General features: G+C 41.9%; 1 pseudogene; it reads right to left on the minus strand.

The window, feature by feature from the left end:
• Positions 1–5,843: 5,843 nt before the first annotated feature.
• Positions 5,844–22,052, minus strand: LOC127223187 (RNA-binding motif protein, X chromosome-like; annotated as a pseudogene).
• Positions 22,053–23,334: the final 1,282 nt, after the last annotated feature.

Consider the following 23,334-nt stretch of genomic DNA (forward strand, 5'->3'; position numbering starts at 1 on the left):
GGCACATCCTATGTGCACAATAGCAGTTAGCTTCCTTAAGTTCTGCTGTTGCTGCCAACTTCTTGCTCCATCACCCTCTCCCAAACAGCTTTCTCTCCATTATTTATGAATTACATAGGGGACAAATGCACAAAGTTTGAGAATTATAGTCCCAAGACTGTCTCATATCTCTGACATCTTCAACTTAATCTTCTCCATTTCATTATAGTCATAAAATGTTAGAAAGTGTCAGTTTTTTTCAACCCTCTCAGTTTATTTAGTGACTAGTCTTACAGCTGGTAAGTGATGGTTTCCATTTCAAAATATGAGGTCTTACTTTTATTTTTATTTTTTCTTGGTCTAGTCTTCCTTCACTTAGCCTTGGCCAGCTTTCCCAAGGGCCAAAGTAAACCAATCCAAATACATATAATACCACTTCCACAATAGGACTCAAACAAGGGTTTTGTTGTTTGTTTAACTCAGTGACTGTGCCCCTTCTCAGCAGACCAAACAAGACTGATCAATAATTGGATAAAGAAGAGATATGCCTGCTTAGCCCTCATTCCAATAATTTTCAACCACCTTGCTTTTTATCATATTCATCATCCAATATCTTTAAAACTTTTAAGTGTGTGTGTGTGTGTGTGTGTGTGTGTGTGTGTGTGTTGCACACCCTTGCAGGTATGAGCATGGCACATACGTGGAGGTCAGGTGATAGCCTTGAGTGTAGGCCTTTACTTTCTATCTTATTTGAAGTGGAGTCTTTTTACTGTTGTTCATTGCCTTGCATGTCCCCACTAGCTGGCCTGAGGTATTCTGAGGTTTCTCTTATCTCTGCCTTCCAATTTCTCCAAGGGAGTATTGGGGTTAGAGATACACCTTTCTGTGCTAACATTTGTGTGGAGTCTAGGGATTAGAATTTAAGTCCTCATGCTTGATAGCAGTTTACCCATTAGCCATTTCTCTGGGCCCTCAGTATTTTTTGTAGGACAAGATGATAGCATCCTTTGCTTTCTTCCCCCATTTTCTTTTGTCAATAGTCACCGGATCTTGTCAAAAATATTGTGTAAATGTGAGATCCTCTATATGCCATAGTTTAGTGCAATATGACTCTTTGCCTCACCAAGAGGATTGCTGTAACAGCATTTCAGTTTTATTACAATGAATCCCATGATCCTTGGAGTCCTTGGTTTTGCTCTACGGGGTGCAGAGCAGAATGATTTTGAGTGGTTATGGGTGGCCACAGACCTGGTTGTTGAACATCTCTGAGGGAGAAGGGAGGTAGGCAGTGAAAGTTTTAGTGCCAAGCTGAAGCTGCAATGGAACCCTTCCAATCAAGTGTCCTAGGTGATTTCATTACTTATAAAATGCCCATAAGGACTAATTTATGAACCACGGGTTTCAATTTAGTTGATTAAAGCAATTGTGTTTTATGTTGGAAGACAATGGACCTCAAGGTATTGTTGCATGAGGATGCTGTGTTCAGCAGGGTGTGGTTGCAGTGTGGGGTGAGGGAGACTGGGGAGCAGTGAGGACAAGACAGAGCTATCAGAAACTGGGACACTCCTGGGCATTTCTTAGCTACTGGTCTTCCAGATAGACTTTGAACTCTGGGCACCACAGATAATATATCACAGTAGAGAGATGAGTTGAATGTACTGGAAGGACTGTGACGGTTAGTAATGCATGAGGAGGGAAGATCAAAACAAGGCAGGAAACCATGTATGGAAGCACATATCTGTGAAACCTAGCACCTGGAAGGCTGAGGTAAGACGATATCAGGAGTTCAAGGACAGTCTGGAAGTTTAAGACCAGCTGGAGCTATATAAGTATACTCTCTCCTTACCCTGTTATTTTATCAATTTGATACAAACTACAGACACCTCGAAGGAGGGAATATCAACTGAGGAAATACTACCACTTGACTGGCCTATAGGCACATCTGTAGTTCCTTTTCTTGATTAATGATTGATGTGTAAGGGCCCAGTCCATTGTCAATGCCACCACTCCTAGACAGGGTCCAGTGATAAAAAGCAAACTGGGTACACCAATCACTTTTCCTAGATAAGTATAGATACCACCCCTCATGGGAAAGAAATTCTCTCTTTACAGTAAATGGAAACTGGACACAAACACAGAGATCAACAGACTGTAGGAGACCAACCCCAACAAAGAAATCTACATTATGGTTCCTGCATCTTAGGGAACATTGCTGGAGAGGATGCAGAATTATTTTAAGAGTCCAAATACCAAGAAGTCTACTGTGAAACAGGCTCTCCTGGAAATATCTGCATAAACAAGATGGGAACAATAGCAATTTCAGTGGGCATGCTAACATGCAAGAAGGAAATTTCAAGAGATCCCCACCCCTAGACAAAGAACTACTAGCAACTCATGATGACTGAGAGAAAAAGAGACTTTCCTGGAGATGACCCCCACTTATTGGTTATCCAATGAAGAATGGTTGGCCTTAAAACCATATACATGCCAATAGCAAAAAATAGCAACTCAGCAGGTTGTATTTATATGTAATTGTGTGTGTGTGCATGCACACACACACACACACACACACACACACACACTCCAATAATAATCCACACTCCAATAATAATCAAAGAAAAAGAAGAAATCAACTTGAGAATGGGAGAGGGACATAGGAGAGGCTGAAGGGAGGAAAGGGAAAAAAAATTATGTAATTCTATTTCAATTAAAACCTATTTAACAAATTAAAAAGTAAACTGAGCAAGTCATGGAGAGCAAGCCAATAAATAGCACCCCTCCAAGGGCTCTGCTTCAGGGTCTGCCTCTAGGTTCCTGCCTTGAGTTCCTGAGCTGGCTTTCCTAGACGACCAGCTATAATCTGTAAACCAGATAAACTCTTTCCTCCCCAAGGTGCAACAGAGAAACATAACCAGGACCCCACCATAAAAAGTCAACAATCCATAAATAAAGAAAAATTAAAAACAAAAAAATGAAAGGGAATTTGATGCAGTAAACAACTATGTAAGGTGGTTGTGTCCTTGTCACTACATTCTGACAGGACGTCTTCACTGAGTATACTTCACTGAGTATAAAGGCTGTTTTCCTGTTCATATGGTCATGTTATTAATGTCTTCATAGGTTAAGAGTCTATTTAACTACAGACATTCAGTAGCCAAGAGCCTGAAGTCTGAACATCATTTCTGCAACTATAGTGATGCTCTTTGCTCATAGTCTTTGTTAGCTATAGTTTTGAAAGTAGTCAGTGCAGTACCCACACAGGCTGGGTCATCCCATTTTGAACTAAATAACTAAGGGTAAGTAATAAAGTTATAAATAGCCACATACATACATACATACATGTATATATAGATACATACATATTTGAGATCAAATGGAAGAGACCATATCAACATAAGGGGAAAAAAACCCACATTAACAGAAAGTCTGATCCTAAAATACATGTGGCTGGGATCCCCAGTGTAGGTGATGGCTTTGCAAAACTGCACTGAGATTATGCTTCCCTAGTGTACCAGCTCTTGTGTAATAGACAGGGTCTTGAGGGGAAGGCATTAACAGTGGCTTCCCTATCAAATAGCACACTTAGCCTGGGAGAGAAACATTATGGGTCTCTCACAGCCAAGAGAAGACAGTGTTTCCTTGAAAACACTCTCACTGCACACTCACAGGATCCTGGCCTCTAAATTGGTTTCAATTAAATATATTTTCCCTTCGAAGAAGCAACATTCGCCTGTAATCTTTCCTAACTATTGGCAGATCTGATGCTATAGCACTCCACACCTTCCCAGTGGCTGCAATTACACACATCAAGTTTCAGAATGGACCACAAGGTAAGATTCTAGAGGTAAAAGGCTACCACTTAGGGTCCCCATTTTGCTCTCATGTGTCACAGGGAGTTATTTAGAGACACAGTCACCAGCTAACAAAACCATCTGTTAGTTAACAACGACAAAATATGGGGTTGTTTCGGAATGACACGGGGGCATTTCAAGTGAAGGGGTAGGACTGCCAAGTGTTCTTTCCCTCCAGTCTTCCCTTGTTAATGAAGAATGCGTTTGTTATCAAAGCCAGTTTGGCAAATGTGCTTTCACCTCTTACCTATCTAGAAATCAAAGCTGCCTGGGGAGTTATTTGAGGGGATGGTCTCCCTTTGGAGTCCATCTTGCCCCAGTGGCGCTAACAGAATTGTGTATGTGCATCGAGCAAACAATACAGTCTTTATGTGGTTCTACCAACACAGCCTACTCACAACATGGTAGATGTTGGGAAAGCAAAAACAGTCTAACCGGGCAGATTGGGGGAAATTCTTCACCTTTGTGCTTTCTTGCCCTGCTCTATTATTTTTCAGAGAGGAGGGGTGGGAGATGAAAAATCTCTGTTCCCCTCCTTTTCCCTCAGCCAGATAGTTTCTCAAATCAGCTAAATATAACTCCATTTATTGTCATGCTAAAATGTTCTATTTAGCCGTGTTTAACTGGATATCATGATTCCATGGGCCGACCTTTCACTCCTGGGAAGTCGTTTTAAATTCAATCCCCAGCAAAGGAAAATCCTTCCAATTCGTTGGCTGTGAAAGGTCACAAGTGGGATGTGTTTTGATGGTATCTGCTTATGGTTCAATTCTCAGTAAACCCGAGCACTAACGGGGCCTCAATTGTCCTTTGTTGTGGGAGTCTGAGTTTAAGAAGCCTGGGAGAGCAGAGCAGGAGACCTGGGGCTGGGTTGCTGGCATCAGCTGAGGGTGCACAAAGGTACTAGCTGAAAGGTGAGGCACATGGAGCTAAGTGAGGTCGATGCCGCCTCCTTTCTGAGCTGATGGGGAGTTCAGACGAAAATATATGGTTTCTCTCCATTTCATTTGATCTCTTTAAAAGGGACATTTCCCACTTTCTGGGAGGCGAAGAGGGCTTAGGTGAGGTTAGGGAAGGAACTAGAAGTGTGTGAACCAGTCAAGAGGAAATTGGAGTATCCTGAACACTTATCCATCTCAGAGGTCCATAGCTAAACGCTACATTTCAAGCTTGAATGTTCTCTTTTCAGGAAGTTTTTCCCTGCTCAGGTTATTCTGGGCTCCTGCACCATCAACATACTGATTTTTTTTTTTCATGGAAATAAAATATTTCCATTAAATTATTTAAAAGTAAAACAAAAACAAAAACAAAATTCAGTACTTGTTGAAAAAAAAAATCGTATTTTTTTAAAGTCATGTTTTGTCCAAAAAAAAAAAAAAAAAAAAAAAAATGTTCAGGATTTGATCAAATTTGTGAAGAGTTTAGTGGGTAGGATAACAAAGGTTTTAGGTTGTGTGGAATTTTCTTTTGTTTTTAGTTTTTGTTTTTTAATCCTATTTCAATTTTCTAGTCACTCTATAGCATAATCTTTCAACCAAAAACCTGTCTTTTCTTTTAAACTTACAAGTAGAGAGTAGTTGGTTCCATTCTTCACTTCACACACACACACACACACACACACACACACACACACACACACACTAAAAATATATCCCTCTGCATGTACGAAGAGGCAGCATTCTTCCACAGTACTCTGCTTATGTGTTGTGGGAGTTTGTACCACAGGGGTATGTTTATACAATGCTCACTCTACCAAGCTCCCTGAAGGCAACAACCAGTCTCTTTTGTTTTCCTATGTTTCTAAGATACAGGAATCTTCTCAGAAGGAGAGCTTTCACCTTGCCATCACAGCCATATGAGAAGTTAGACTGCTTCCTCCTTCAGACAGAGGTAGTTCTCATGTATGGGCTGTGCTGTGTGAGTTACCATAACTCTCATATGATCTGAAAAGTCACCATCCAAACACATCTACCTCTATTACTATAGCCTCTGGATGGGGAGTCATCACATTAACTAGTATGATGTATAATCTCTTGGCAGTGGTGCATAATCTTTGGTATCATGAGAGCTTAGATAATCTCTTCATGAACAGCTGTGTTTAGTCCCCATTATCTCTCAGGGACAAATAAACACCTCTATGAGACAGCAGGAATTCCCTTTGCAGCCACTGTAACTATCTTTTCCACTTGACAGAGGGGAGATTTCTCCAATTCCACTACTGGTAGGAACTGGTCCTAAAGGTTCTGGTCTTTTAGGAGGAGGACCTCCACACCACAATGGTGGTACTCTTTTTACTTAGTGAGGTCCCCTCTAAGAATTCATGCTAAAATTTTTGAAGAGCCACTATCACCCATGTGTCTTCCATGTGACTGGAGGGGGCTCCTAGCTTCCATGTGTCTTCTGAGTTTGGAGGGGGCTTCTCTACTTGGTTCACTTCCTCTCTTCTTCCTCAGAGACCTCTGGAAGGGCCTCTGCTTCTTGGAGGCAATCCACATCTTCCACTTTCAAATGATAATTTGGTAGCTTACTCCAACTTGATGGTATATCATCTAAGGACATCCCATTCACGTCTCTGGCAGCATCCATGTATCTGCTGGGCTTCCAAAGGCGATAAAAGCAAATCCTTCTGATTTATTGGTTTCTTGGTCCTTCATCTAAAGTACTGGCACCACTAACAGTTGCCATGTCTTGGAACTGAACAGAAATGACACTAGAATTGATGCACAGCAAGGGCAAACAAAAGAGACAGCATTACAACATGCTTTATACCTCCTAGGAATGAGGCTGAAGAGCTGCGCTAACTTTTTTCTAAATGTGAGTCTTCTGCAGCTGTTTAATTGGAGGGTCTTTGACTGGTAGGTCCTATATCGATGCACATCTTCCCAGCTAAGGAATTGTGGAACTTCTTGCTTGTCTTCTAGGAAAAAAAAAAGTTTCCCAAATATTATAGGTGCACTTCTGTTATTCTCATATGACTATTACAGGGAGATTTGGGTTTTAAAAGCTAAGCCAATAAGGACAAGCTGAGAATATAAATAAAGCTTACACAGGACCATAGACCTGTGTTAGTCAAGCTCATGTGAAGTCCTTGAGAGATGTATGAATGCAGTTAGTGTGTTTACCTGGTAATAATCTTCATGTAACTTGCATGTTAGTACTGAAGAGCTCTGTTATATCCATACAGAATTCCTTCTTTCTTATTTTTTTTTCTCTTTTTGTGTGCTTAAACATACCAGCAATAAATGTTTTGCAACACTTACTCTTTTTAGTAAAGAATCTGTAGTTATGACATCTTTATTCTTTGAAAAAAATATTTACTAACATCAGGCTTGTTTCAGACTAGATCTCATGAGCTGCAGGCTGATGTGTATATAGTAAAGATGATGTTGAACGTTTGTTCTGATTATGTCCATCTCTCCAGGGCTAGGACTACAAATGGGAGCCTTTCATGCCCAGGATTATTCTAGTGCTAAGGATGTTGCTTTGGACTTCGGCACTCTGGGCAGCACTCTACCAGCTGAGCTCGGTCCTCAGAGAAGCATGTTCATTCTTAACATTGTTTATTCCCTCTCTGTTTCCCTGATTACCACAATGAGGGTAATCTCAATCTTTCAATGACTCTATTTTGGAGTTAATGTGTCTATGACTTAATATAGATGATTAAATCATTAATTTTCAGCCTTTCTCTTTGCTAACTGTTAGAATTTAAAGCTATAAATTTCTTCGTCACACATTGATCCTCATACATAACTCATTTAAAATGTTGTGCAATAATTTAATTTTGATTATGATGTTTCTCTTTTGCCATTAGTTATTTGAAATGTATTTGAAAACTTCCAGAGAAGTGGCAGTGATTTCATTCTTTCTGAGGTATTTCTCAGAGATTTATTAGACTGGCTGTATGGCTGTTTGATTTTTGTAAAATGTCTTTGTCAATCTGACAAGTAATGGGATGCAATGTTTTATAATATGATTTTTGTGAGGCTCATTATTACTGTTGTTAAGTCTATGGCCTCAGGGCTCTTTGTTGGCCTAATCTATCAACTACAAGTTAGAGTATATGAACACACGTGCCTCTTTTACATGCATCTGCTTTGTACTCACGCACTCCAGAGCTGTAAACACACATAAGAGTTTAACATGGTTGTGTGCTCCTTGGCAAGTATGTCAGGCTAAGCCTCTGCTGATGATGAGGGAGCATCTTCACAAACACTAATCCTGCAACATCCAACCAAAGAATGCCTCCCTGCCTCTGTGGGAGATGGCATGACTTGCTGGCTCTGTTCACGGCCATCCTCGTGGGTGCACGCCTTCTCAAGACCAGAGATTACACAACTTAGAAACATTTTTCATATGGTCCCATGGCTGGGCTTCAGTCGTATCACTTGTACTCTTAGGAGTTTGGGATTAATATGAATTCAATTATTTTATGAGACAGAAATTTTACACAAGGGACTAGTGAGGTGGCTAGTGAATAAACAAAGCTTCCAAGCCTGATGACCTGAGTTTAATCCCCAGGTTATTTATGGTAGAAGGACAGAACTAACTACTATAATTGTCTTCTGACCTCTATATGAATGCCACAGCATGTGAATACCCCTATATAAATAAATAAAATACTAAAAGAAATCTGGCATGAAGCATCTATCTATTAACAAGGAACGGCGCCTGAGATAAATGGTTCTGGTACTAGAAATTACACCTGAAAACACAGCTGGGGACTTGGCCATCTAGCCCTTCTAATAATTTGAAGTTATCCATATCCAGTTTTTAAAAAAAGAAAGAAAGAAAGGCCCTTTTAGCTAGTCAGAATGGGTTTTGTTGTCTATAGCTGTCTATGACAAACATACCCATTATACAGAAGATAAACTTGAGATGTGCAAATGGATATGCCTTGCACAAGATGTACAACTAATAGATGTAAGAGTTGGTCTGGGAACCTAAGCCCTTTAATGCCAACTCAGGGTCCTTCAACAGCAGGAATGGGATCAATAGTAGGACTGGTACTAGTCTCTAGAAATCCCCAGAACCATCCAGACACTTTAAAGAGAATTTATATGTAGGTCCAAGGTCTTGGTTCATGATAAAACTCTGATGGAGTTATCAATTAAAAGATAATGTGGCTCCCATAAAACTGGCCAAACCTGTCAGAGCCTCTCAATCCATCCTGTCCCCTGCTTTACCTTTTTGGTAATCATGTCCCTTCTTCCGTGCTTCTTGCTCACCTATATTCCTATGTTAATTTTGAGACTCTCCGGACATTTGCTTGTTCGTTCATCCAGGAATGCATTACAGACAAATGCTGTTAGCATGACAGGGATACTTCTGTAATGTCTTTCTCAGGTGCCGATAATGAATAGCTTTAAATTTAACTTATGACTTTTCAATCCAGTAGGGAAGCATCCAGAGCTGATCCACTGCAGGCAGAGAGGGAAGAACAAGAGAGAAGCAAAGGAAAGGAAAGCAAGAAATCAGTTTCTAAAACAAAATGGTAGAGGTGATGCAAAGGGAGGGGGGATGAGAAGACAATGGTGATTTCTCCGTCCCTGTCCATCATTGACCATGTGTGGCAGATATTCTTCTCTGGTGTGTTCCACATGTGTGTGCTCCCTTAATAGTCATGTTGCCGTCGCCTAACTGAGCAGAGGAGTTCAGGGAAGTTAATAAGTAACCACCCCGGTCACACACTGTTAAGGAGGAAAAGCAGGAGTGGCTGGCTCAATCAAAGCCACAGTACGTTCACCTGGCTAGGAATGACAGACAGCACTGCAGAGATGGTGCCACATACGCCTCCCACAGCGCACCTGGATTATACACTGCCAGCCTCCCACTCCAGGTGGGACAGTTAGATATCAGCACTTAATGTATATTTATTTATCTGCTAATTCACACACAGAAGCACATAGACACACATACCCCACAATTAACCTCCCCAAAGCAAAGAAAATTGGTTAATTTCTGTGTATACTTTGACCAAAGTCTTCTGGAATAAATACCAGAAGGAAGACATAATAGATGACAAATGGGACAACATTTGTCTCAAGTGCCACAATTTTAGGGGTAATGCAAAGCCCCTCACTCCAGCCTCACCTCCCACATATATTGAGTAAACAAAGCCAAATAGACCAAAAAAGCAACAGGAACATAACACAAAAAAGTGGAGGGGCCCAGCAAATACTTTCTGAAGGTCCATTTCCCTAAGGGCTGAGGTCAGGCATATGGTTCTGTTCATCAAGCTGGAGACAATGGACTTGGCTATTTTATGCCCCGATCATTATTGTTGGTTAAATTAAAGCACGATCAAAAAACGTGTAATGGAATATTAATTTCAGTGACTGTGTCTAATTGAAAACATAGCAAGAGTTGTGACTATGGAAAATGGAGTGAGAACACTCAGATGCACGTCCAAGTCTAGCTTACCCCTTTCAAGTTGGGCAGTAGCATATTTTCAAGGAATGGCAGTTATCCCTAGAGTCATGTGTAAGTGCATCAGGAGCAAGAGTTAGCCTGGGAAAAGGGAAGAAGAGCTAACTCTCAGCTATCAGCGGGTTTCAGAAATGCAAATTCAATTTTAAAACGATCAAGTGGTAATTTGTGCACATGAAAGACATTACAGAAACATGCAATCCCTGGACCAAAAGCTGAACATCTTTCATCTTGTTGTCCTCAGTGAAGTCCAGACCCTGGCACTGAGATATGTTCATCAATAATTGTTGAGTGATTGAAGGGACGATTGTTGGAGACCTCTGTCTGCTGTCACAAACAAGAGTGCTTGCTTTCTCAGACAATTGACCTTCAGCAGTGAAAGGATAGGCAAGCAAGAATTGGAGAAGTCAGTTGTCTAAGAGTCTAAAAGATAACAAATGTAACTGGGAATTTATTTTTAAGACTTATTTACTTTTATTTTATGTGTATGGAAATTTTGCTTCCTGAATGTACATGTACCTCTTGTGTGCCTAGTGCTAGAAGAGGTCAGCAGAAGATATTGGATTCCCTGAAAATGGAGTTATGGATGGTAGTGAGCCACCACGTGGGTGCTGGGAATGCAACCTGGGTCCTCTCAAAGAGCAGAAAGTGCTCTTAACTGCTGATCATCTCTCCGGTCCTGTAACTAGGAAGTTCTGTCTGCTTTATCTATAGCCATATTCGCAGTACTTAAGTGCTGCAAAAATACATGTTGAATTGATACAGCAAAGTGTGGGCTGGAAAGAGAGGACTGGCTTTGGAAGGCAGAACTTTACAGTGTGGTTTCATATCTGTGCTGAGGACTAGGTTGAGTTGTATTATTACTATTTAAGGGGAGTATAAGAACATCTTCCTCAAAGTGGCATGATTTGCCTTGTAGGATTAACAAAACACAAAGGCAATGCTTCTAAAGGCAGCAGCTACAGCCAACTGAATAAGAGCTGTTCTAGAATGACTAAGATGCCGGTAAGAGGCTGCCAGCCATGCTCATGGTAGTAGGGTTAGCATGTCCTTGTGGGCTCTGTCCTCTCATTGTCTCCTGCCTGCTAACAGGGGTTGACTTTTCCCAGAAGAGGCTTGTACTTGTTTTCAACAATTGTGCTTTACTGATTGGCAAAGGCCAGCGTGATGGGGGAGATGTGTGTGTAGGCACTGCTACTGAAATGTTCCTCTGAAGAATACCCTCCAGATGTACCCTGACTGGAACTCCTGACAGTGTGAGGGAGGCAGGGTCTGGCAAAACGAGCTGTGTGCACTGTAGCAGGAGCCATTTGTGTGGGGTTAAAAACATGTCATCAGAATTCAATGGTTCCCCTATATGGCATCTGACAGCTCCCGAAGTGACTGTGTGTGGTACTCTGCATGTGGGTGGTATTTTTTTTTTTTTTTTTTTGCCTTCTCACACAAGTATGTATATGCCATTTGTTGTCTTCCCCTTTTGTTATGCTCTTAACCATCAATTTAAAGAGAGGCAATGAGACATGAAGCAACATTTATCCTCACTTGGTCAAGTACTGCATTTTCTGAATCCATTTTGAATTCATCTCAAGTGGCACAAAATCGGAGAAATTTTGCCTACAATAGCAAATTGGAAAAATTGTTACAAAGCTTACTGTGCTCTTATTGTTTTATTTCCAGACATGGGAGACCAAGTTATATATTTTTAATGTATCTCTTTTGAATTGTATTCCCAGATGCAGGCAGCAGTTTTCACATGGTACGGAACTACTTACTCCAGGAGCTTTTGCATTTTGTCCTATGCCAATGTCTGTGTTACTACAACTCCTTTCCATCACTAAGTGAAACTCTTGGAACTGGGGCTTACAATGGGACTCTCTTTAGCAACCAAAATGAGGGGGAAAGTCACAAGGGCAAACTCTAGACCCAAGGGCACATCTGGTTTAGGGATGCAAAGCTTTCAGTAGTTCTTTAGACAGGAAAAAAAAAAAGTTGACTCTGCAAGCTGAAGCTGGCCCCAGCAATAAGTCACTGAAGTGGCATTTATTTGGCCAATAACCAAAGGTCTTGTGGAACTAGTAATACATGGAGCTGATCTTGATGGGAGATGAATTACAACAGCAGTCTCAGAACCATCATTTGAGCTTTCTGCTCAATTGTGGCTCACTAAACTCCCTCAAAGTACCATGGTTCAACTTTCTCCTGGAACTTTGGAACTGTCGTGGTGCTTGTTTCTTTTTTACATATCCCAGATGTCTTTTGTGTAGATTTGTGGCGTGGTTTCCCTGTAGCAGGGCAGGTGACAAAAACATCCTGTAGGAGCTTGTTTCATTATGCAACTGAGCTGTAAGTAGATTTAATAGAACCTGTGTGTATCAGGAAGCAGATGAACAGCTTCGCTTCATGGAGCAGGCTGGTAACTACTGTCTGAAAGTGAATTATGCAGACTCTGATGGAAGAAAGTAAGGACTGTAATGCTTTCAGTGATATGTGGTGTCAGGGGAACTAGAAGTAGAGTTCTTTGTTTTCAGTTCTTTTTATTTCCCTTCCAAGATGGGAATATTCATTGGTCTTCACACATGTAGTGAAAGTTTTAGCTAGAACCTTCACTGTATAGTATAGATGAAAGGATGAACTGGCCTTTCTGTGCAGGATAACATTTGTCATGCCAGACTTAAGCTACATAGACCTTTTTTTTTTGTTTTCTTCCAAGATACATGTATATTTTCTTATGTGATCTCTGGATTCCAAGCTGCTTGGGTAAGGACAACCTAGACAAGTAGTATCCTCCTTAAATTCCAAGGATTTGGTACTGGTTGAAGACATAAGGATGACACCTGGATGCTCTATTTCTTTCCTGTTCCTCTCCCCTCTTTCCTGGATGTCCCTCCACTGTACAGCTCTAGTGTTGGAACTTGAAAGCTGAGCCAGCCAGAAGTAATCAAAAATGCACAATCTATGGGGAGAACTCTCTGTCTGCTGCATACCTCCTCCACCAAAGGAAACTGTCATCTCCCTCCCCTTTCTCCTCCATTCCCAAACTTCTTGGAGTTGTTTGAAGATACTTTTTTTCCACTCACATTGGTTTCTGATGTCTTCAGCCTGTGTGGCCCAATTTCTATCTCCGCTTTGCAAAATGGCTTCCACTTGGTTTAGTGATGACACAGTTGCAAATCCAGGAAATGTGCTTCTGACATAGGAGTTCAGATACTTGGTGGAGTATGTTAGCTAACATCTCATAGATGTGACAACTATCTGAGGAGAAAATCAACTTAAAGGGTGAAAGATTTATTTGGTTCACAGTTTTGGAGGACTTGCTCCACAGCTAACTAGCTCCATGTCTTTAAGAGCAGTAGCAGAGCAGAATCATCATGGAAAAGGGTGATAGAGGAGAAGTATGGAAAACTCAAGTAAATGCCACTCACAGGGTTTTCACCAAATTCTCTTGCTTTTGCTTCTTCGATGATCTCCAAGTACAGCTGCCCGATTTCTACTGTAATTGAGCAACTTGTGATTTTTGGCTTGTTTTGTTGAAACTGTATCTTGATATGTCACCTTGGCTCATCTTGAACAACTCATGTTAGTTCTTCTGACTCTGTCTCCCAGTGCTGAGATCACAACACATCTTAGGATACAGAGCATTACCGCCCATGGTTCTTTAATCCTAACTGGTTTGTTTAAAATTCTAGCACCCTTCTCCTGATAATATGTTATATACTACTACAAGAATGGTCAAACTGGGTATAGTGGCATAAGAGGCCTCTAATCCTGATACTGGGGAGGAAGATTATTGTGAGGTTGAGGCCAGCCTGGACTACACAGTAAGATACTGTCTCAAAATGCAAATACAAACACTTCTTTCTAAATAATTATCTTTAAAGAACACTATTTTAATTTTTGTTTAGAATTCTTTCATAGGTGTCCATTATCTATAGGATAAAGGTTGAAAATATTATTATGCCTATTATATAATCATTATTCTTCCAATTGCCTTGATGTGTTAGCTCTTTTAACATCAGCACAGGGGTGGCCAGTATTACAGGAGTGGGTTTCTGAAAGGTGAATTTGGCTCTCTTTTTTTCTCTTCCTACTCCCCTGCTCCTTCTGTCTTACACCTTGGGGTGGTACAACCTGGAAGCCCTGGGCTTTCATTAATATTGGGCTTCAGGATATTCAGAACTGCAAAAAATAAGTCTTTGAAGGTTTTGGTTTTGAAAACTTAGTAAACTCAGATTTCTGCTAGAGTAGGGCAAGCTAGACTGAAACAGGAGTATCTTCAGAGGAGACAGACGATGCTGCTAAGCATGTCGAGTAGGTGAAGGTTAGCTAGGACCAAGCAGCAGTGCAGATGAAAGGTGAGAGCTACATGGTGAGGGTGGAGATTGTAAGTCAGCTGTTGTGCAAGACATGGCTGCACAGTCCAAGCCTAGGTTTGACTGGTCAAACTACTACAACTGGTTCCTGCCAAGCTTCCCTCTTCAGTGAAGAAGGCTGCAAGTAATCTTTTGTGGATGAGGTTAAGCTGAAGAAACTCAAGGGATGAGGATGTTCAACAGAGATACCCCGGCCTCTGTAAGATTAGCCAACAAGGGACATGTAACACCATCTCTGGAGACCAGCAAGAGCCCTGCTGAGGGTAAAAAGCATTGCTTTTTGGTAACCCAGTTTCCATGGTTTCTTTTATTTACTTATTTTTTTAGTTATTTTTTTAATGTGCCTGGGAGAGAGAGCAGAGAAAATTAATTATTGTCTACAATAAGTCTGTGGTAAGGAGAAGAAGCCTGGAGTTAGTGACTACTGCTGATTTGTCTCCCAACGCCACATTATTCTCTTGAATTTTATAGACAAAAAAGAGAATGTGGAGTTCAAATTAAGATTTTTTTTATGTTCAAAATTTTGTATAACCCAGCCCAATTTTGAAACAGCAATAAGTAAAACCAAGGTTTTTATTTTCAAGGATATAACAATGTATACTTAATTTCCACTTTAAAAGAAATGTGAACCTGTAGAAGTTGTTCCAGAGATTGGCTCTTATCTTGGAAGCAGGTGCACCGAAAGACCAAGAATGTACAAATAAATAGTAATAGTACAACAGGGATTTCAAATTTTCTGAGTGTCACATTAACAATGTGAAGTTTTCCACTGACTGATATTTGAATGTCACACCCCCAACAAACCTATAATTAAAGTTATTTTGGCATTTTCAAATCAAATCCCTGCTTTCGGGGGGTGGGCGGGTTATAATTCCACTTTCAAAATGAGCTTCCAGATAAAATTTGACATAAAATACAAAGTCTTATCCTGGCAACAATTCCCCTCCACCTTCCACCACGGAAGTTGGAGTGTTTTAAGTTGTAGCAGTACATCTAAGATGCTATTGACCTGGCTAGTTTGAGGTACAACTGGCCCACACAGTGGTCATTGTAACACAGGAGAGTTGGTCCTAAGGGAAGGCAGTGGCAGCATTTGCCTCTTCTTTCTTATTAAGAAGACTATTAACTGACTGATAGGGACAGAAGCAATACTTGCCTGGTGATTCCCCCGCCCCCAGGGAAAGGATTCTGGCGTAATTTAAAAAGCATAGAAATAAGGAGCACCAAAACCAGAGCACAAATGAGCCAGCCAGCCCACCAACCACCCATCAGCCCCGGTTTTGTGTACTGTTCTGAGCACAAAAGTCTTGTGTGGGATTCTATCAGTTTCCTCGACACTCACACATGTACTTATGTGTGTCTCTGAGTCTATAACAGGGAGGGATGGAGAGCTACCAGGATCATCTTCTGCCTTCCCTCCCACTTTCCCTTGTTACTGCCTCTAACTAGGGAGGAGGACACTTCACACATTTCTCAAAGAGGGAGCTAAATTCTCCACTGGCATTTAGAAACTAAAAAGAGAGTGCTTGGGGGTGGGGGGGGGAGTCTTATGCTGGGGAGGGTCATGGAAAGGCCATTCAGTTCTTCCAGGAAGGTCACCAGGGGCAGTGGGAGTGGCCATGCAAGAATGACACCCTTTAGGCTTTAGGCACATTTGCAGGGAAGAAATGGCAGTATAGTCTTTTTTGTGCAACAAACTCTAGAAAATATCTGCTAAGGCACCACATCAGTCTAGAGTGGTGTGGACGCTACAATCGTGGATTCGCTTCGCAGTGATCTTTCCTAAAACTCCAGATCACTTTGTGCTCCCAAAGTCTTTCCATTTCTTTCTGGGGGTTTTCTCCAGTTATTAGCCTTTCTCACTTTCCTCCCCGAACTTAGGTGGGACTTAATTTCCTGAGAAATAACAGCATTCAATCCTTACACATTTAAAGTCCCGTTTTTGGATGGTGTCACCACAGCATGTAGAGAGCACAGTGAGGCACCACTGTGGTGTTAAATAGCATATTCCTTGGTAAGCCTTTATAACAGATTAGAGGGTTCCCGGTTCCCCAGTCAGCTGGCCCAGCTGCCCATAAGTTGTCAGGGAAGTGGTCTTGGTTTTTTTTTTTTTTTTTTTTTTTTTTTTTTTTTTTTTTTTGTTTCTTCTTCCTTAACAAGGACCCTTAAAATTTTGTAGCAATGGTTTTTGTTTTTTGGGTTTTTTAAAATACTGTCAGTAAACAGCTTCCTGAGACATGGGGGCCAGTAATGGAAGCTGTTAACGAAGTGTGAAAAGCAACAGGCTGGCAAAGGTTAATCACAAACTGCCCACTAATGACCCCTACAGCCCTCAGTTTAAACCCAACAGCACTTGTAAAGACCAATCAGGTGAATAATTTCCTGTCTGAGGTAGCCTTTATGGCGCAGAATAAAAGCATAGTCGGATTTGAATAGAAAGGCCCCTGGCAGGGGTGGAGGTTATTATTATTAAGCTGATCTAAACACCTGGGTTTCCCACTGGACTCAATTACAATTCCTCCATTATGTCTAAATATTTCAATCATTTCTGTGGCATTGTGGATTAGCACATTACGGGGGTAGATGAGAACTGGGGGACAAGAAAGTTGAGGAGTGGCAAAGACCTCTTCTTCGAGGTAATGACATCAGGTTCAGAGGCTGTTAGGCATGGGAAGGGTTCCAAGGGTCAGAGCCAGCCCTCTATAGGTCTCTGACACCATTCTACTTCAAGGAAGACCATATGTAAAGACTTTCAGACTACGAAAATTGTAAAGACTACTTACCACTAAAGACCCCCAAGAGGAGAGGATTCCACAGCTTGCCCTGGTAACCGGTTCACTGTTTTTCAGCCTCACAGTCAGCAGTGGTTTTCCCAGATAAAGAGATAGTCATTTCTGCTGTGGGTTCAATCTGCTTCCCCTGCCCTGTCTTTGGGTGGTTGTGTTTTGCTGATCCTCCTGTGTTTTATTATATGCTTGGTTAAACATTACTCTTGGTACAATAAAATTCCTCAGGTCTTTGAAGATCCCATTCCCACCTCCAGTGTGCAGATCTGGACATACTGGGGAAAGGTGCATGAACGAAGGCTTGCATCAGGAAACAATGATGTGTTTAGGCTCAGGGCAGGGCAGGATTTAAAAGCAGTAATAAGATTTCCGGATTCCACTTTGGAAGCTACAATTTGGGTGGTCCTTTGGGGAAGTGGGTCACTTTGTACTCAGTGGTTCAACTTACCTTGTTAGCATGCTGCACTTCCTATCCTATTTACTGAGTGTATAATTGCCCTTTTCTGAATTGTATTATAAGACATAATATCAAAACAAAAGCACAAACAACAACAAAAACACAACAACCAAAAAACAAAACAAAACAAACAAACAAACAAAATCCCACAACTTTCACCTTAAGGAGGATAAAAGAGTTTATTCTAGAGCCAAATTGGAATGACTATGAGAATACAGCTTCAGGTCTCCCCAAATTCTATGTGCCAACACAAAAGGGGTTTCATGAAATCTTATAGTTGTACAGAACAAAGAATCAAGGCAAGTCTACAATGTATTGGTGGGTACATCTGAGAGGTGGTCACAGTAAGATAGGGAAGCTTTTCTATGGACCTTCAATATAATCTGATGATATTCTTAGCTTTGGCATTGGTGGAAGCCAGTAGGCTGTGGAATTAATTGATTTATCAGTTCTAACCAGCCCATCTTTGCAGACAAGCTTTCTAAGCAGGACCTCTCATCCACAACACCATACAGTGTAGCAAGCACAGCTAAAAGTCTCATGGGTAGTGGATGTGGAGTCTCAGGGTTCGTTCCTGGGATAACCTGAGCTCCCAAGACTTGCTCTGTAGCAGAGCCTAGACTTGAACTTCTGATTCTTCTTCCACTTCCCAAATGCTGGGATTAAGTTCAATTTTCCAAAAGCATTGCTCCTTCTTGGATGGCTGTAAGGGAGGTTATGGCTACTCCTGTGCCTGCCAGGCAGTGGGCATCCAGGTGTTAGTTTGGGTCCCTTTCTTCTTGTTGACAACCCTGAATTCAGCACAGGGACTTGGTTCAGGATTCTCAGGAGGCATTCAAATTTACCCAGAGGATCAACTGTTCCAAGCAGCAGACATATAACATTTATCTAACTTAAACAAGAGAAGGAGGGGTTTTCTGTCTCACCAGGTCAGCCAGTAGCAAAGGCAGACAAGATAGGCTGATCCTAGATCTCATGGATGACTGGAAATGAGGTGTACACGTCTAGTAATAGAAAGACATAATTCTTTCTTCTTTGCCCCTCTCACAGGTTCCTGGTTTCTGTTTGTGTTGGGGGCTTGGTCACAGGGTGAGTTCCCACTTCGTATCTTTACCACTAGGAAAGCGGCCAATCCCCCACAAGTTCCTGCTGGACTCTGGTCTTGGAACATGCCAAATGAGTTACATGTGCTTTCCCAGAGCTGACAGATTGAGAGTTGGGAGAAAGAATGCTGACTGCCACTTTTTATTAAAGGTGACTAGGATGAAGTGGTAGGTCTGTTCTCCAGGAGCAGAGGCATATCCATGACCCACATCCCAAGATGGCCAATTCTGGTGTCATCACTCACTTATTTGAAAATGCCCACAAAAGCAACAATGAGTGAGACTGAACTCAAACAGTGATTCTCATGCCTGTGTTTCCTCCAGAGATAAAGGTCACAGGCTCTGACGAAACACCTCTCCCTGGGCTAGCCTCTTCCAGGTTGCATTTGGCTTCAGTCCCGCCATGAACGGAGCCCTGTGACACAAACATCTCTGTCCTTGCTAATTCCTCTATCCTACAGGGACAATTTGTCTTCTACGGGACCAAAAATCTTCTCTGATAATTCTGTCTTAATTTTTCTATAAATTATATGTTACATTCCTCTGGATGATGCTGATATGGTAATGAGAAGAAATGAGTAGCAAAAGGGAGGTGCTCTGTAACAGCTTCTAAAGATGCCATGTCCATCCGGCCTTCCTCTACCTCAGCTACACAGACCTACAAACTGACAGTGGTGGGAGCTTCTGGCTGGCTATCAAGAGAGGGAAAGATTTATGGGGAGATGCACTGAGAGATCAGAGTCTTGTGCTTATAGCTGGAAATGAGGTTATGACAGGAACTTTCTACATTTTCGTGCATGCCATGGCTTCACGCTCCCTGGTTTATGACAGCTTATATTTGTTCTCTTTGGTTAGAGCCCAGGACTCTGTGACAAGCGGTATGCAAAATCATTGAGGAATGTGGAGTTACGTGAATAATAATTAAAAAACAGCATACTGTCTTGTTTCATTTTTATTGGCTTTATATTGGAAGCAGCATGGAGATGAGTGTTTGTTGAAACTGTAGAGCAAAGGCATCATCCCAGCCCCTGAAGAAGTTGCTGGTCCCTGTGTCATGCTGCCTCTGCATGTGCTTCTCTGTCACTTGTCTGAGGACTTGTAGCAGAAGATTATTCATATGCCCAACTCCGTAAGTATTATTTTAAGTGCCTGCTGTGTGGTAGGCACTGTCATAGAAACCACTGGTTTTGAGATGAACAGCTCTGCCACCACATTCTCATACTCTGACTAGGTACACAGATAAGTAAATAAATGACAATTTACAACTGTTGTGTACTACTGAAACAAGTGGTGCGGCAGAGACACTGTGGCCATGGCAGGGATGCAGAAGTGGCGGAAGGACTTTCTGTTTGGTGAAATTGCTGTGCATGCCCACTGCGTCTTAGACCTCCACACTGACATGGTAGGTGATCAGAGCTGGGAGGCTGTAGCTTTCCCCTAATGACAGAAGCACATGGTGAAAACCCCAGGCTGGGTCTCAAGTATCCCTGGCTGGCCTGGAGCTCACTATAGCCAAGGATGACCTTGAACCTCTGATTCCCTGCTTCTACTTTCCAAGTTCAGGGATCACAGGCATGTGTCACCTAGGAAGTCCACATTTATAATATCATAAGATCCTCCCACATTGTACAGTTGACAGAGGTTTAACAGTGTTTGCATTCAGCTCTTGAGGCTTCTCACAAGTCTCACTTCTTCAATCCTTCTGGCAGCCTGGAAGGACCCAGAGACCTTCACTATTCAGTTTGGAAACAAGGAAAATGAAGCTGTAGAGCTGGATATTACCACTAGTACAGGTAGAACTGGCCAGGACTCAGGATGGCGTCCTTATAGTTGAGCCTTCTTCCCCAAAGAGGAAATGGAAGATTTGCACAGACGTAAACACTATTTTCCATTGCCATCATGGGTCCTTTACTGGAATAAAAATCTACAGAATATCTCTTGCCACACATTGAGGTAGGCTGGGATAAAAAAGCATATCAGCTTCCTAGGCTTAGAGGGGATGGCATAAACTAACCTCAGATCCTTGCTTAGAAGTTATTCTAGTGCAAGGAAGAGTAGAATTTATTCTACAAACCCAACACACTATGCAGAAAACAGTCGTCTGAAATATATATATTTTAAAGTAGCAATCAGCAGCTCCTTGTAGCTGCCTTGCGAAGACACCTGACAGTGACGTAAATGTTACTGTGTGCCCACACAGTTCAGCTTATCAGCACTGTGAAACATGTGCTGTGCATGGTGGTTCCTGTACACTGGAGGCCAACAACACAAGGCTGTAGGTAAGCTCTGGTCCCACCTCCAGTGGCAGTGTCCTGAGAGGCCTTATTTCAAAAGCTGCCTTTTCCTTGTCCAGTTAGCCTCGTCCTGGAGGCCAAAGCCTGTCTTTGGTACTCTGCTGAGGGATTCTAAATTCATCATTCTCTGTGAACAAAAAGTCCCTTCATGTGATTTGCACAACACACAAGGCTCTCAATGTCTAGATCTCAGCATCTTGAGAAAATATGACCCTGTTCTTTCTCGAGAATGTGATGGATATTGTTTACTATTCTTTTTTCCCTGAGAAACACATAAAGAAAAGAAATGTTTGACAAGGGCAAACTTAATTGGTCTTTCATTGTGACCTGAGGTTAGAAGTTGAGATAGAAGCATTTCAGATAAGAAAAAAAAAAATTCATATATGGGAAAGCTCTCAAGGAAATGAATCCTCTCAGTAATGCAAATAAGTTCAAAATGTGTAACATATCACATGTGCTAAAAGGAAGCTAAAACAGTAAATATTAGAAACATGAGGAAAGTTTACAAACTAGATTAGTAGGGACGTGGTGGCTTCCTTCCACTCCCCCACCCTGGGAGTGGGGGGGCATAGAGGTTAAGTTTTTATGTCTCTCTTCAAATTCCACCCACCTTGTTTTTCGAGACAGGGTCTTGACTCTGGCCAGGATGAGGGATCTGCCAATTTCTGTGTCCTTGGTGTTGGAATTATAGGTGCATATCACCATGTCTGGGTTCTCAGTGTGAGCTCTGAGAATCAAACTCGTTTCTTCCTGCTTCTGGAGCCAGAGCTGCCTCCCCAGCTCCATCCCCTGATGATGTTGCCTTTAAGAAACGGCTTCCCCACTCTCTGGCCCTTCTTTGACTGGGCAGGCATGGCTCCACTGCCATCATTGCCATCCTTTGCATGCTGTCGCACTCCCCCATCACATCAAATTATGATCAGCTCTTGTTATGTCTCCTGCATGGGAGTACCATTAGTAGTTGAGTGATTAAGTGAACCGCTGCCTCTTGAACCCCATTAGGAAGATGAAACAATTGTCTTTAAAGAATGATTTTGAAACGTAAGTTTGCGAAGACCTCATGGCTCCGTGCTACTTAGTGTCACGATGCATGCTCTTTATTAATTACTCTTAGATGTCTTAAAGTAAAATTTATCCAACCTGGTGTGATTCAGATATATTTGTTTCTGAGGATGGAATCATGTCCAGGAGCATTGAGCAAAACATGCTTAAAGAAATAAAAAGAAATAACCCTTCAAAGTCGAGTAAGAATATGAAGCGGTTAGTTCTGGGTGTATGCACACAAGATCAGTTTGAAAAGGAGATGGAGTAATGTGGCAAGATATAGGAAATGTAGTGGGAGCTTCAGCTGAAGCTGACTAGAGGGTCAAAATGAGGGGCCACAGTCTTCTATTTTACATCTTCCAGAGAAAACTCACTTCCCGCTGCCAGCACTGATCCTGTGTGAGACCATCCATCGTGTGCTGGGAGAGCTCAAGCACACTTTGGAAATGCCCTTCCCGTTCAGGGGCTGTGAACTGTTGGGTGTGTCCTCCTGGGGTTGTGATGACAGCATGGGAGAGGAAAGACATTCCACACCTTTTCTCTTTGCCACTATGCACAAAATATCTGATCAGTCTCACCTAGTTCTGGACACCTTGGATTTCTGAACATGTGCTTACATCTCTGAGACAGCCTAAAGACTGTTTCCCTCGATTCAGAGATGAACTCAAAGGCCCAGACACAGCATGTGTTTTCCTGCTGGCCTCATGGAATTGATACTGGGAGTAGGGACTCCTGCCTTCCTTATTTCCATTATTGAAGAATGCATATGAATCTGTCTCCATTCTGCAGTCTCTTGGTGGAGCTGCCTGAGAAGAGCTGCGAAGAGCACCTACCTGGCCTTTCTTCTCCACATGGCACACGTCCCCACTCCTTTACCAACTCCAGGTCAGGAACTGTCCATCTTCATTTCATGTTTTTACCTGAAACATGCAAGCTTTTCCAATGCATGTATGTCACTGGTGCAGACAGTCTTTCCAGTGTCCCTGGCCTGGATTCCCTTTTGATCTCTATTTTTGACACAAAC

The sequence above is a fragment of the Phodopus roborovskii genome, unplaced genomic scaffold (assembly GCF_943737965.1).
Source record: "Phodopus roborovskii unplaced genomic scaffold, PHOROB, whole genome shotgun sequence".
Lineage (NCBI taxonomy): Eukaryota > Metazoa > Chordata > Mammalia > Rodentia > Cricetidae > Phodopus > Phodopus roborovskii.